Source organism: Panicum virgatum, chromosome 9N (genome assembly GCF_016808335.1).
Source record: "Panicum virgatum strain AP13 chromosome 9N, P.virgatum_v5, whole genome shotgun sequence".
Lineage (NCBI taxonomy): Eukaryota > Viridiplantae > Streptophyta > Magnoliopsida > Poales > Poaceae > Panicum > Panicum virgatum.
Genome location: NC_053153.1, coordinates 53,616,252 through 53,619,226, shown reverse-complemented (window position 1 = coordinate 53,619,226; position 2,975 = coordinate 53,616,252). Strand labels below are relative to the sequence as shown.

Genomic DNA, 2,975 nt, shown 5'->3' with positions numbered 1-2,975 from the left:
GAGATCGATCCAGGCCACTCGTTAGATTTTTTGCGAATAGACCCTTCAGTTTGTTTCTAATCAAACCCGACGTCTATATCTTTTTGCAAAAAACCCCCGCCGCCTACCCTCCCACCATCCGCCCGAGCCCCACTGCGCCCCCTCCTCCGCCTCCCTCTCCCCTAACCCTAACGTCACTCGTCGTCCGCCCCGCTGCCCTCCGCCCCCGCCGGTGGTCACCGCCCTCCGTCCCTCGCCCTCCTCCCCTACCACCGGTCGCCGTCCGTGGCCGCCACCCCACTGCTCCTCGGCGCCTCTCCCCCTCTCCGCCGCGCCTTCCTCCACTCCCCCTCCCTCGCTGGCGGGAACGCGACACGGCGGCGGCGGATCGAACCGCGCGCACCTGAGCCGGCCGCCCTCTCCCCCGCAGATCTCCGCCGCCGGCAGCCGGGCGTGGGCGCAGCGGGGCCTCTTGCGGCGGCCGCCCGGCCCCTGCGTGCGGTGCGGCATGCGCACGGCGCGACCGGCGCGGCTCCAGCCATGTCCGCCGCGACCTGTGTGCGACGGCGCGGCGGCCTGCTGGAGCTCTCCTCGGCGCGGCGCGTTCGACCCGGCGCACGGTGGCGGCGGCGTTCGACCCGACGCGGCGGGCAGCGGCGACGGCCGGCCGAGCAGGCCCCATTTTCTCTCTCTTTCCTTGCTCGAGCCCCCTCCTCGAGATCCGCCTCCCCTGCTCGAGCTCCGCTCCCTGCTCGGAGCTCCGCGACAGGGAGGACCGGCGGCGAGCAGGGCCGACGTCCCGGCGCGGCGTAGCGCGCCTTTCTTCCTAGTAGATAATGAGCGAGCAAGCAAGCAAGGTAGCTAGCTAGCTCCAGCCACGGACGAGGATCGGCTGATGGGTCCAAGCCTGGACGAACAAGAAATGATGCGGCTGTTTGTCTTGCTTCGATGCCACTACTGCCAGTGCTACTTTCCTTTTGGTTGTATCGAGCCGCACCAGAAAGAGCAGCGCGAGGCGTCAGCCACCAGCTAGCTGGCCGTCAGTCTCAACCTCAGCATCCGGGATTTATTAGTTGGCAGGCATGAATAGGATCGCCCATGCATGCAATTGCTGTAACTCTTGCCTGTCAAGCTAGCTAGCTGTGATCAGACTAGGTATTAGTACTTCCCATAGGAAAATCGTCCCTATTATTCTTGGGACGCAGTAACAGTAGACCATAGTCACAAAGTTCCTGGGTCGACCAGGTCGAAGAACGGGGTCGAGGGTCGAGGGTCGTCACTTTATAAAATTATGGTACGAAGGGGGTATACATCTATGTAACGATAAATTATTATGTGAGACGCGACCCTGATTCATCGGGGTCCATATCTTCGGGTCGATAAAGACAAAAACTATATATATGCTACTAATGAAGAAACTAATCTGCACAAGCATATAAGAAACATATAAAAGAGTACATTTAGACCATGCTACACGTACTCAGCTCATTGTCTAACAAAAATCACACCAATCCACTGTTTTAACCTCCTTATCACAATTAAATCTGCTAGCAATGGGGCTGCGACCCCTTTCAAACCAGGACACGATCCAACCTTGAATGGGACACTGACCCTCTTCGACCCCGACCCTCGAATCGGAACGACGTTCCCGGGTCGAGGGACGAGGCATCGACCCCGAATCCTGTGACTATGCAGTAGACCAGGTGGCGATCAGTGTACACTTCACCTCATTCGGATGTGCTGCCAATGGCTCAACACTGCGCATGCGAATGCAGCTCCTACCCATCTGCTTGTAGTAAACGAGCGTCCAACAACTGATTGCAGCTCCGAAACAGTAGCGTTCACTGCGATTTTTATTTATTTATTTATGTATTTTATCCCGGGCGCACTAGCACTACGGTGAGAGCAGCAATAATGAATATTTTTTTTTAAAAAAAAGATCCGGGTGAGAAACCCATGCGGGATCCTTAAGTTTAGGCTCGCTAATGGTCCAGGCCCATGGAATATATTTGGGCCATATATTGTCAGAACGTTGGGCCTTCTGTTCTGTTCATATCTAGCATTCAGTGAGGGGGCGTATCAGGAGGATCCCCTCAACAAGAAAAAGGTGAACAGGAGGAAGAAGTGAAGAACACTGTGCGCTCCTCCGTTCTTCTGTCACTGAATCATCAGATGTTCAGTTCCACTCCACACCGCCCCACAAGTTCCACTCCAAACCTTGCAAGTTACAACCGTACAAGATCCGTTCGTCATCTTGTACATAAGTTGGCGAACAGAAGACAGAACTATGATTGGTGGTTTGTCCGTAAAGCTAAAATATACTACTGTAGTCAATTCGGTTAATTTCGTTTAGTGGAAGAGAATCGGTTTCTTATGTTTAGTGGTTTACATTCTTATCTATTGTGCAAATGATATAAGTTTAATCTCCACGCTAGCCACAAAGACGAGATGGCCGAGTTGGTCTAAGGCGCCAGATTAAGGTTCTGGTCCGAAAGGGCGTGGGTTCAAATCCCACTCTCGTCAATAATTTTGCGTTTTTGCTTCTTTTTCTTTCTCCTTCTCAGATTTCCGATAGGCTATAGCTTTATTTTCCCAGGAAATTTTCATTCTACGAAAACGTTAAACAAAAGTTCGACCTCAACCCAAGATGTGCTCACTCTATTCGTTGCTGTTCTTGCAGAATTCCGCAAAACTGTCACTGAATCAATATTGCAAGAGAAATTTATCCACAGCACGCTGCGAAAGCACGGTCTTGTGCAGAACACATCGCCAAAGTCAATTTTGTTTTCAGCATTTTGTGAAAACGCTACTATAACAAGGTAATAACATTTATGATACCAATTAAGTATCATTAGATTCTTTGTTAGCTATATTTTCACCGTATATCTATTTGATGTTATAAATCTTTGTGTTTTTCTCTATAAATTTTGTCAAACTTTGAAATGGTTTGACTCTTCAAAATTCTTGGAATGACTTATAATTTGGAACGGAGGGAG

The 2,975-nt window shown here is 51.6% G+C and overlaps 1 non-coding gene across 1 annotated transcript; it reads left to right on the top strand.

The window, feature by feature from the left end:
- The first annotated feature begins 2,421 nt into the window (after window positions 1-2,421).
- On the top strand, window positions 2,422-2,502 carry TRNAL-AAG. Its single transcript has one exon. It is a non-coding gene; the product is annotated as a tRNA-Leu (tRNA).
- The last annotated feature ends 473 nt before the right edge of the window (window positions 2,503-2,975 follow it).